The 12691-nt window shown below is 36.4% G+C and overlaps 1 long non-coding RNA gene across 1 annotated transcript in view; it reads right to left on the bottom strand.

The window, feature by feature from the left end:
* Positions 1-845: 845 nt before the first annotated feature.
* Positions 846-12691, bottom strand: part of LOC128291639 (uncharacterized) — a 95595-nt gene continuing 83749 nt past the window's right edge. Inside the window, exons 2-3 of the long non-coding RNA XR_008281447.1 lie at positions 1565-1648; positions 846-878 (exon numbers count right to left, since the gene is read on the bottom strand). This is a non-coding gene — a long non-coding RNA (uncharacterized LOC128291639). The remainder of the gene's footprint in view (positions 879-1564; positions 1649-12691) is intronic.

Here is a 12691-nt window from a genome sequence, read left to right as displayed (position 1 = left end):
AGTTTCAAAACTCAGAAACTGATTCCGTAAATTTTCCCTGAATTTATACTCATATATCTTTCCATGGATTTATTTCTAGAATTTTTGGTCGGGCCAATTGGTACAGTTTATTAGTTAAAGTCACCCATGTTACAGGGATCGACTGCTCTGACCTTCGTGCGTTAAAACTTGAATATCTCTCTGTACAGGGATTTAATACTGGTTCTGTTTGTTTCTAATGAAACTAGACTCAAAATGGAATCTTCACATATAAGGAATGACTCCTAATTATTTCTGGATAATTTATAGTGAATTTTTAAAGTCGCTATAGGGGACCCAGAAACCGTTCTGGCCCTGTCTCACGAGAACTTTAATATCTCTCGGTATACTGATCATATGATCGTTTCGTTACTTTCATATGAAAATAGACTCGTCAAGGTTCGATCACATAATTTATTTACTATTTAAAACCATTCCTAAAAATTTTGGTGATTTTCCCCATCCACGTCACTGCAGCTGGCAGCATCTGTTTTTAAGGTAGGCTTTACCTAATTTGTAGTCTCCATGGGCCAACTATGGTCTTGCCATACATGGGTCCACATATGATCATATTTAGCCATTCCAATGGATGATCATGTGACCAACACTCCCATTCCAATCCATAATCACATCATGAAACCATATATAATTACAAACCACAAATGGTCTAATTCCATACTCCACTATTACGAACCATTTTCGCATGGCCGCATACATATACATCACAAGTACTTAAAATAACCGAGGGTAGTCCTATACATGCCATATCCGAACTCAACTAAAGGAGTACCAAAAGGGCTTTGATAGTGTGGTTGACTTCAACTTCTATGATCCCGAATCCGATCGCTAACGAGCAAAATCTATAATCGAGAGAAACAAAGAAACGGAGTAAGCAATTTATGCTTAGTAAGTTTCGAGCCATAATATACACACAACCAAAGCATAGCATTCAAGTAGCTAAACAATAATTCATATGCACAATTTCTCAAAGACATGCTTACTTCACAATCCCAACTCTTATATTCATACACAAATAACGGCCTAGTTAATGCCGATAGCTCATTTATCATTAGAGCGAATATTCAGACAAGATTTACTCATAGTGTGCAAAGCACACACAAAACATACCTTGTTGGGGATTTCACAAATGCAATAACTGAAAATTTTCCAGCAGCTTATAAATTTCAAATCACATACCTTCGAGTTTATCCGGATATAGCTACTCGTTCAAAACACCTTGGGACATAGCCCGGTTATGGTAACCCGCACAAATGCCTTTGGGACTTAACCCGGATATCACAACTCGCACAATTGCCTTCGGGCTTAGCCCGGGTATCATAGCTCGCACAATTGCCTTCGGGCTTAGCCCGGATATCACTCGAACATTCATACACATCTTTGTTTCATTTTCACAACAAAACTTTTATGCACAATTCACTTAACAAAAATATCATTTCGCTCAATGGCCATATACAAGGGCGAATTTCGATTGCTTATTACTTCATTCAATCGAATCAAAATCTAAGTTTCGATACTCAAAACTTACCTCGGATGTTGTCGAACGATTTCGATGGCTATTCGACTACTTTTTCCTTCCCTTTATCGGATTTAGCTCCCTTTTGCTCTTGAGCTTAATGAATACAAGTAGAAGTATTCAATATTTCTATCAATAACGTTTACTAGTAAATCACATTCGGCATCTCATATCATCTCACTTTATTATAATTTATCATTCAACCTTTGAACCAAAACGCCATTATATGGCCACATATACATACATCCATATATTTAAGCTCAAGAATTTTAACATAACATCAAGTGCTCAAATTACTCATGTGGCCGATTACACATGGTCATAAATACACAAAATCAAAAATAATTTCATGGTTTTTCACACTATACATGTACTAGGCCGAATGTACATGCAAATTTCACAACATTCTTCAACAAATTTCTTCTTTAAACAAACATATTTATCACTTTCTTCATAATCAAAATATCATGTGCAAACATATATACACATATAGGTGCATGGCCGAATCTCAAGGTGTTCATAACCCTCTAAAACACAAATTTTTACCAATCAAGTAACAAGCATAAATCATGCTCATGAATGCATCATGGCCGAATACATCACAATCATACCCCATTGAACTTTGGGCATGGTTAAACAAAGAACTCAATGTCTTACTCAAGATTGCTACAAAGAAATTTCAAGAGTAGTCAATCCATCATTGCATGCATCATTAGCAAGCTTCACATTTAGCATGCAATGGCTTTAACACAATATCAACCTTGGCCAAATACCATTTTTCATGGCATAACAAGGATTTGAACCATGGCTAACATGCACATCAAGTTAGCAACCAAAACAAGCATGAATCTCATGACACAACCTCATACATACCTTAATCTTGATGCAAGTTTAGCCAAATCTCCTTCTAGATCTCTTCTAAACAAAGAAAATGAAGCAAAATCTCTTCTTCCTCTTAGGAATTTCGGCCAAAGGAAGGAGGGAAAAGATGAACAATTTTTTGTTTTTCTTTCTTAGTCTTTGCTCAAAGAAAGGATGAATGACAACTTTTTTCTTTCTTTCTCTCTAGCTACGGCACCATGGGGGCATCCATGCTCATTTTTTTTTCATTTCTTAATTCTTTCTACATAATGCACTAACTAAACATGTTGGAAATATGTCCCTTGCCCATAATCTAGACATGGTCGGCCACTCATTCAAAATAAATGGAGTATTTGACATGCAACTCCATTTATTTTGCTTCATTCCTTTATTAACCTCTTGAAATTAGCTACATATTTTAAATCCTTTCACATGAGTCCTTTTTCTTTCAATTCACAAGTCAAATTAACTAAATCAAAGAATTCAAAATTCACACATGAGCACACACATATTATAGGCATCAAAATAAATTTTAAATTATTTTTATGCCTCGATTTTGTGGTACCGAAACCACATTCCGACTAGGGTCAATTTTGGGCTGTCACACCATCAACCCAAATGTCTTAATTTTTATACCCTATGTATTCCTAAGGTTCAACCAACTTTTATCACCTCAAATCTTTATCGAACAACATTAATAATATTCACGAAGACAAATATACAATTCATACAACATTAAATGCTAAATGCATAATAAAAAGTTGTATCAATCACACACAAACTTACCTCGGTACAAAATATGGGCAACTAATTCGATTTAGTCCAAGATCTTGCTCTTTCCCCGGTCTAGGCCCAGACTCCGTATTTCTTAATCTATAGTAGAAAATTTCACTTGTTTAATTACCACATTATTCAAAACAGCTCATAAATTATATTTTGGTAAAATTATAATTTTGCCCCTAAACTTCTAAATAATTACAATTTAGCCCCTAGGCTCGTAAAATGAAATGCGGCCAATTTCTTTGTTACCCAAGTATAGCCAATTCATAATCCCTCTTATAACAAACTGTAATTTTCATCAAATCACATTTTTAACACCTATTTTTACATGTTTTACAAACAAGTCCTTTTAGGTATTTTTGCGAAAAATCACTTAGAAAAAGATGTTCATCTAACACCAAATTTCAATATTTCTCCATTAATCATCAAAATACATGCATGTCACACATGGGTAAATTTTTGAACATAAACCTTAGCTCAAAATAATGGTAGAAATAACTATATTATGCTTCAAGGATCTCAAAAACATCAAAAAACATAAAAAAAACTATCACTAAAATGACTTACATGTGGAGGGTTTGTTGTGCTGAAAATTTCAAATTTCCATGGGGTTTTTCTCCTTAAAATTTCGATGGAAAATGATGGAGAAGAAGATGACCATTTGATTTTTATTTTATTAGTTTTTGCTTTTGTCACCAAATACCAATCCATACCCAATTTTTGACTTTTTAGACTTTTCATTTATTATACTTCATGTACAACCATACACACATATAATGGCCTATTTACTCATTAAGGACCTCTAATTTTAAGTTCTAAAGTTATTTGACACATTTAGCTAGTAGAACACAACTTTAGCACTTTACGCGATTTAGTCCTTTTTTTACAAATTAAGCATTCAAACGATAAAGTTTCTTAACTAAATTTTTACACAGTCCTAAAATAAATTTTATGACCTCAGATTTATGGTCCCGAGACCATTGTTCTGACTAAGCCCAAAATTGGGACGTTACAACTTTCCCCCTTAAGGATTTTCTTCCCTGAAAATCTTACCCGTAAAGAGGTTTGGGTATTGTGCTCTCATGGTTTCCTCGGGTTCCAATGTAGCCTCTTCAACTCCATGCCTTTGCCATAAGACTTTCACAAGAACAATACCTTTATTTCTCAATTTCTTGACTTCCAGAGTCAAAATCTTGACCGATTCCTCACCATAAGTCATATCCGGTCGTATCTCAACCTCTGTCGGTAAAAATGTGAAGGGTCTGATCAGTATCAGCGCAACATGGATATATGGAACACACCATGGATCTTTTCCAATTCAGATGGCAAAGCCAACTGATATGCTACCGGCCCTATCCTTTTGGTAATCTTGTAGGTCCAATAAAACACAGACTTAACTTGCCCTTCTGACCAAATCTGAGAACTTTCTTCCATAGGGACACTTTTAGAAATACCTTATAACCTACTTGAAACTCAATTTCTCTTCGTTTTAAATCTGCGTAGGATTTCTGTCTATCCGAAGCCACTTTCAAGCAATCTCAAATCACCTTTACTTTCTCTTTTATTTCTTTGACTGAGTCGACCCCATGAATCTGATTCTTTCTGAGTTCAGTCCAATATAATGGTGTTCGGCACTTACGCCCATACAATGCCTCATAAGGCTCCATTTCCAAGCTTGACTGAAAGCTGTTATTATAGGAAAATTCCACCAATGGCAAGTACTTTTCCCAACTGCCTTGAAATTCAAGAACACAACATCGGAGCATGTCTTCAAGTATCTATATTACTCTCTCTAATTAACCATTGGTTTGTGGATGGAAAGCTGTACTAAAATTCAAATTTGTACCTAAATCTTCTTGTAGCTTTTTCCAAAACCGCGATGTGAATTTCGGATCCCTATCCGAAATAATTGACAAAGGTACTCATGAAGTTTCACAATTTTAGAAACATACAACTCGACTAGCTTATTGCGTGAGTAGTCGTACATACTGGAATAAAGTGAGCTGATTTTGTTAACCGATCAACTACGACCCATACAATATCTTTCTTTATCAGTGAAAATGACAATCCTGTCATAAAATCCATCGTAATTCGGTCCCATTTCCACTCGGGAACCATCACAGGCTAAAGTAAACCCGAAGGTACTTAGTGTTCGGCTTTCACTTGCTGACAAATTAAGCATTCTGACAAAAACTCTGAGATGTCTCTTTTCATACCCGGCCACCAATACAATCTCTTCAAGTCATTATACATCTTGGTACTACCTGGATGAATTGACATACAACTACTATGTGCTTCGTGAATAATTTTCCCAACAAGCTCATCACCTCTAGGTACATAGATCCTATCTTGGAACATCAAACAACCATCAAAACTAATCCGAAAATCTGATTCAACGGCCGACTCACATTGATCTCTCTTGGTTTGCAAATCACTATCACTTTTTTGAACCTCACAGATCTCTTAGAGAAACGTCGGTCTAGCTCTCAACTCCACTAGTATCGAACCATCATTGGACACAATCAACTGAGTATTCATAGCTTTTAAGGCAAATAAGGATTTCCTACTCAAGACATCGACGACCACATTTGCCTTGCCCGGGTGATAGTCAATCACTAACTCATAACCTTTTATCGACTCTAACCACCTCCATTGCCACAAATTCAACTCTTTTTGAGTCATCAAGTACTTTAGACTCTTGTGATTAGTGAATACCAACACTTCTCACCATACAAGTGATGTCTCTAAATCTTTAAGGCAAACACAATGGCGGCTAGCTCTAAATCATGTGTCGGATAATTTTTTTCGTGTGGTTTCAATTGCCTCAAAGTATAGGCTATTACTTTGCCTTCTTGCATAAGCATACAACCCAATCTATTTAAGGATGCATCACTATAAACCAAAAATTCTTTCCCCGGCTCGGGTTGCACTAACACTGGAGCTTCAGTCAATCATGCTTTTAATTTCTCAAAACTCTGTTGCACTTTTTTGACCATTCGAACTTGACATCTTTCTGTAACAACTTTATCATCGGAGTAGAAATCATGGATAATCCTTTAACAAACCATCTGTAATAGCCAGCTAAGCCCAAAAAGCTTCTAAACTCAGATACGTTTCTTGGCAGTTTCCAATCAACAATGGCCAAAATTTTACTCGAATCAACTCGGATACCGTCACCCGACACAATATGCCCCAAAAATATGACTTCTCTAAGCCAAAACTCACTTTTGCTAAACTTAGCATACAACTGCTTATCTCTCAAAATTTGCAGAATAGTTCTTAAGTGATCGGCATGTTCAGACTCATCACGAGAATAAATCAAGATATCATCAATAAACACTACAACAAATTTATCCAAATAAGGTTGGAAAATTTGGTTCATTAAATCCATGAAAATCATAAGAGCATTCATTAGGCCAAAAAGCATTACCAAAAATTCATAGTGACAATACCTCGTCCGAAATGCGATTTTCGGCACGTCCGAATCCTTAACTCTCAACTGATAATAACCAGGCCTAAATCTATCTTGGAAAATACCGTGGCTCCCTTCAGTTGATCAAATAAATCATCTATCCTCAGCAAGGGGTACTTATTTTTTATCGTCACCTTGTTGAGTTGTCGATAGTCAATGCATAGTCTCGTCGAACCATCTTTCTTCTTCACAAATAAAACCGGTGCAACCTACAGTGAAAAACTAGGTCTCGCGAAACCTTTATCCATCGATTCTTGCAATTGGGATTTCAGCTCCTTTAACTTAGTTGGAGCCATCCTATACGGAGCGATAGAAACAGGTGCTGTACCTAGAACTAGATCAATACCAAATTCTACTTCGCTAATTGAAGGTAATCCAGGTAATTCTTCCAAAAACACATCCGGATACTTACAAACTACCGGGTATTGACTCAGTCTTTAACTCCGACTCTTTTGTATTCAATAAAAAATTAAGATAAGCTTCTTAATCCTTCCTTACACACTTCTGAGCGGCCATAGAAGAAATCACAACAGGCGAGCTATTCGACTCATCTGATTCAACTCGGAGAATATCACCATTTTCACATTTCAGTTCAATAAATTTTCTCTCGCAATTTACAACTACATTATGAGCAGTTAACCAATTCATACTAAGAATTATGTCAAACTTATCAAACGGCAAAAGCGTAAAGTTAGCTGAAAAATAGTGACCTCTAATCATAAAAGGACAATTCTTACATACTTTATCAACTAACGCGCATTTGTCTAATGGATTTGACAATTTTATCACAAACTCCGTAGATTCAACAAGCATGCTCATACTAGACATCAATTTCATACAAATATGGGAATGGGTAGATCCCGGATCAATCAAAGCAATAACAGTAGCATCATAGATAGAAAATGTACCCGTAATCATATCTAGGAATAAAGGCTCTTCCGGGCGTGAATGGCATATGTCCTTGCAGGAGCTCTGCCCTCGGGTCTCACAGTAAAATCTTTAGGGGCATTCTTACTGCTCGCTCCATTACTCGGATTTTTTTGCGGTCTACCTTGACTAGCAGTGTTACCAGATCTTGTACTTTGGTACTGCCATATTGGGGCACTCTTTAATAATGTGGTCTGGGGAACCGCACTTGAAACAGGTCCTGTCACTCCCTCGACACTCATCGGGGTGACGTCTACTGCATTGGAGACATTCTGGTCTACTTGCTCGAGTATTACCAACACTAGCAATTGAGGTGGTTTGGGCCTTAGTACCCGAATATTGTTTATCTCTATTTCTATTTGAAAACTCAACAGAAGCGTTGGAACGAGGATGGAAGTCCCTTGACTTCTTCGATGTGTACTGAAACGACTTGCCCATAGATCTTTTCTTTGAATCCCTAGCCTTAGACTCGGCCTTTCTCTTCTCTTTGGCCAGTTCTTCGGCTTTATAAGCTCTTTCAATGAGTATAACGAACTCCTTCAGGTCAAGCATACCAACAAACATGACATTTCGTACTCAATGCCGGAATAGGGTATGGGGCATTACTGTACTTGAACGTAATCAAACACTCAAAAACTGGACCATAAAATTTCGTTCCAATTAAGGTCATTTAAACATATACTTAACATCCCTTATATGGACTTACAAGGCCCAAAACATGCATCGGGAAAGATTTGGGACTAAACTGAGAACTTTTGGAACTTTTACAACGCTTAGAAAATTTTCATATTTTGGAGAGTCACATGCCCGTGTGAGTAGGCTGTGTGGTCATACACGCCTGTGTGGCTTGGGACATGCCCGTGTCTTCAGCTAGTGTAACCCTCTGACTATGATGACATCAGCCAAATAAGGTTACACGGCTAGGGCACATGCCCGTGTCCTTAGGCCGTGTGGCGCATTAAATTCTAAATTCAGGTGCAGACTTCACACGGCCTCGACACACGCCCGTGTTTTGAGGCCGTGTCTCTCACATGGCCGAGACACACGGCTGTGTCTCTGCCCATGTGTTTACTACTGGGCATTTTATTTTGCATTAATTAGGGTGTAGGGGACAGATGGCCAGACCACACGCCTATGGGGTAGACCGTGTGTCACACACGGCCTAGACACATGCCCGTGTGTCTACCCATGTGGACAACTTTAAGGCTATTTTTCAAGCCATTTGCCAACCTTATTTGCTCAAACACATATATGGTTTCAATGATGCTTAAACACTCATAAACATAGCTTATGCATGAAAACTTCTCCTCACATCATACTTGTTTAAGACTCCCTATTATGACCAATCAAATCTTACCAACACCTATATATAAATAAGCAATATTTCTTAGACTTGCATGCATGCATTTTCATACTATCTTATAAACACACATGACATTCATCAACATTTAATCATCAATAACCATAGGCCATATCATAATAGAATTGGCACATACATACATAGATGAATAGGTTTGCAACCCAATATTCATTATGAGCCATATCTCATGGCCATACACAAAATGAATCAACTATCATTATCAATTAACACATTTGGCTAGACCAATATGACATATAGCAAAAAGACCAAGTCCTTATACATGCTGTACTCAAAATATTAAGACTAACTATACCTAAATAATCCAATCGATAGTGTCAACGTGCCTCCAATGCACTTTGATCCCTGAGCTAGCTTAGCAATACTATAAGAAAATGGAAAAGAGGGCAGTAAGCGTAAAACTTAGTAAGCTTGCATGTAATTAATAAGTAATAAGAATATATAGTTTCATACACTTACATAACATAACTTTACTGATCTCATTCTCAATAATCATTATAGTCATACCCTACCTCATACAATTTACATAATATTCAATAGAAATCAAGATCATAATTTCTTTATTCTCCTCTTACCGAAGTTTTATCATTTTGGAATATCAATAATTTCTAGCTTGGTATACATGCCTGTACTCTTACAACATAATCATACCTCGTCATTTCTTTGACAAATCCTTGGACCACCTATTGAACCACTTGGAATACTAGGGCACTCGGAATTACCATACATAATAAGATGCCAATGCCATGTCCCAGACATGGTCTTACATGGAATCTCACATCAATGTCATATCCCAGATATGGTCTTATACGAATTCTCATTTCGACGCCATGTCCCAGGCATGGTCTTACACGAAATCTCATATAAACGCCATATCCAAGATATGATCTTACATGATAACTCATACTGATGCCAATTCCATATCCCAGATATGGTCTTATACGGAATCCCATCCACCTAATTGTCTTAATTTTTATACTTTAAGTATTCTTAAGGTTCAACCGGCTTTTAACACATCAAATCTTTATCGAACAAAATTAATAATATTCACGAAGACAAATATACAATTCATACAACATTAAATGCTAAATGCATAATAAAAAGTTGTATAAATCACACACAAACTTACCTCGGTACAAAATATGGGCAACTAATTCAATTTAGTCCAAGATCTTGCTCTTTCCCCGGTCTAGGCCCAGACTTTGTATTTCTTGATCTATAATAGAAAATTTCACTTGTTTAATTACCACATTATTCAAAATAGCCCATAAATTATATTTTGGAAAAATTACAATTTTGCCCTTAAACTTTTACATAATTACAATTTAGCCCCTAGACTCATAAAATGAAATGCGGCCAATTTCTTTGTTACCCAAGTATAGCCGATTCATAATCCCTCTTATAACAACCAGAAATTTTTATCAAATCACATTATTAACACCTATTTTTACATGTTTTACAAATAAGTCCTTTTAGGTGTTTTCGCAAAAAATCGCTTAGAAAAAGATGTTCATCTAACACCAAACTTCCATATTTCTCCGTTAATCATCAAAATACATTCATGACACACATGGGTGATTTTTTAACATAAACCCTAGCTCAGAATAATGGTAGAAATAGCTATATTATGCTTCAAGGATCTCAAAAACATCAAAAAACATTAAAAACTATCACCAAAATACTTACATGTGGAGGGTTTATTTTGATAATAATTTCAAATTTCCATGGGGTTTTTCTCTTTAGAATTTTGGTGGAAAAATATGGAGAAGAAGATGGCCATTTGATTTTTATTTTATTAGTTTTTGCTTTTGTCATCAAATACCAACCCATACCCAATTTTTGACTTTTCGTTTATTACACTTCATGTATAGCCATACACACATCTAATGGCCTATTTACTCATTAAGGGCCCTTACTTTTAAGTTCTATAGCTATTTGACAGTTTTAGCTAATATAACAGAACTTTAGCACTTTACGCGATTTAGTCCTTTTTTTCACAAATTAAGCATTCAAACGATAAAGTTTCTTAACAAAATTTTTAACAATCCTATTATCATACTATAGACCTCAAAATAATACTACAATAAATTTTATGACCTCAGATTTGTGGTCCCGAGACCACTGTTCTGTTTAGGCCTAAAATTAGGATGTTACAATAATGCAATGTTATATTATGTATTTAATGCTTAATATTGCATAAATTGTATGATAGTTTCTATGGAAATATTCAACGAAGTTTCGACAATGAGAAAATTCCTGGTTGAATCTTAGGAATAGATTAGGATACGAGTGACATGCCACTAGAAAAGCATGAGTTATGTGATTTATGTGAATTCGGGTACTGGTTATGTACTCCTACTGGTGGCTGGGTAGTCTGGCATGTGTTGCAAATACCTGACAGCTTGTGTGAGTAGCTCACGTAGCTATGTCTTGACTGATAGCTTGTGTGAGCAGGCCCATGATTAGCTCTTATGTGAGCCCAATGTATTATGAGATATGAGGTAGCATTGGCTACATATGTGGCACTAATGTGCAAGACCTTCCGTGTACATGATAATATTCCAAGTGTTCAACGGGTAATCCAAAGAGTATGTCAAAGATGATAGAGTGTGCAACTATGTTATGAGTTGGTACATGTATGTATGTAAAACTCATGAGTATAGACTTTAGTATGAGATGAACTCTTGGTAAGAATGCTAATGAGTAAGCTAAGCCGAAGATACTTGATGATCTATGCCTAAGATACTTGATGGTAATTATACAAACTTATGTTGAGTAGTTATATAATTAATGTGTGATTTATGTTGCTTATTATTTGAATGCAAACTTACTAAGCTTTAAGCTTACTCCCCTTTTCTTTCCATTCCTTATAGTGTCACCAAGCTAGCTCAAAGATCGAGGAACGTCGGAGCTCGATTCACACTATCAAATGATTATTTGTATATACTTGGTTTCAATATTTTGAGTATGGCATGTATAGGGACTTGGTCATTTTGTTACGTGTCATATTAGTTTAGCCAAGTGTGTTGGCATTGTAATGGTTAACTATTCATTTTGTATATGGCCATTGAGAGTTGGCTAATATTATTCTTATTGGTCATTGGCATATTTATGTGATGATGCTTATCATGAAGATGAAATTTGGCATGAATGAAAAGGAAAGTATGTGATGCTTATGCATGATAAATGTTAGTAAGTGCAAATGATTTATTGATATCTTGTTTGTCGTTGATTTTGTTGTATGTATATACTTGGATTGGTGTTGCTTGTTGTGGTGTAGGTTGGTGCTAGTAAGGGTGGCAAAATGGCTTGGTAAATAGCCTTATTTTTTCCACATGGGTAGAGACACGGCCGTGTGTCTCAGTCGTGTGAAGGACAAGGCCTAGGTACATGGGCGTGTGCCCAAGGCGTGTGAAGTCTTCACCTATTTTATGAAAAATTATGAAAATTAAGTCGCCCATATGGCCTAAGGACACAGGCGTGTGACTTGGTCGTGTGACTTCAATTTGTTAATGACATCATAAACAGAGAGTTACATGGGTTAGGGACACGAGCGTGTGTGTCCACACGGCCGACCCACACGGGCATGTCTTAAAGCTACATAGGCGTGTGACCCCTATGTTGATAAAAATTTTCGAAGTGTTGAGAAGTTTTCTAAAGTTCTCGGTTTCGTCTGAACCACTCTTAATGCATGTTTTGGGTCTTGTAGGCTTGTTTAAGG

Source organism: Gossypium arboreum, chromosome 4 (assembly GCF_025698485.1).
Source record: "Gossypium arboreum isolate Shixiya-1 chromosome 4, ASM2569848v2, whole genome shotgun sequence".
Classification (NCBI taxonomy): domain Eukaryota; kingdom Viridiplantae; phylum Streptophyta; class Magnoliopsida; order Malvales; family Malvaceae; genus Gossypium; species Gossypium arboreum.
Note: the sequence above shows the minus strand (reverse complement) of the source record. Positions and strands in the feature narration are given on the sequence as shown.